Raw genomic sequence first — 617 nt, 5'->3', positions numbered from 1 at the left:
GCCAGCAGCAACTGTTACCCTGCACATGCCTGATCTTATCTAATCTCAGAAGCTAAGCAAGGTCAGGCCTGGTTAGTACTTGGATGGGAGACCACCTGGGAATACCGGGTGCTGTAGGCTTTCGAGACAGAAGGTTGCCAACCATTTTCCCCCTTGCCTCAGGGCAAGCCTCTGACTGCCTGAAACTTGCACTGGATACAGCATAGGCCTGCTGGCCTGCTTGCCCAGCAAAAGTTAGGATTGCGCTGCAACACATATACATGGATAAGTGGGCTAACAACCTTTTTGAAAAGCTGAATGAGTAAATATGTTCAAATGTATCACGCTCTAAACTTGAGAGCTTCCTAAAAATGAAATATTTTACCTCTGCAAGGGAAGAGGCAACTGGCAGAAAACTAGTGCTGGGAACACCAGATAACATACAATATCATTGCCAAGGTATGACAACTACCTTGGCCAAAGATCTACGTCAGCAGAATGAGACATTCACAGTTCGACATTTAGAGAGGACCAATTATTTTCAGGTTAAGCTGCTTTCCAAACACCCATCCCTGATTGTTTGGCTCCTGCCCTCCTATGGGGGAGTTACACAGTGGTGCTTTGGGTCTCCTTAAATA

At 46.2% G+C, this 617-nt stretch overlaps 1 pseudogene; it reads left to right on the top strand.

The window, feature by feature from the left end:
• On the top strand, positions 1-120 carry LOC136637007 (5S ribosomal RNA; annotated as a pseudogene).
• The last annotated feature ends 497 nt before the right edge of the window (positions 121-617 follow it).

This window comes from Tiliqua scincoides, chromosome 1 (genome assembly GCF_035046505.1).
Source record: "Tiliqua scincoides isolate rTilSci1 chromosome 1, rTilSci1.hap2, whole genome shotgun sequence".
NCBI classification, from domain to species: Eukaryota; Metazoa; Chordata; class Lepidosauria; order Squamata; family Scincidae; genus Tiliqua; species Tiliqua scincoides.
The sequence above is the reverse complement of the archived record's forward strand: the minus strand, read 5'-3'. Positions and strand labels throughout refer to the sequence as shown.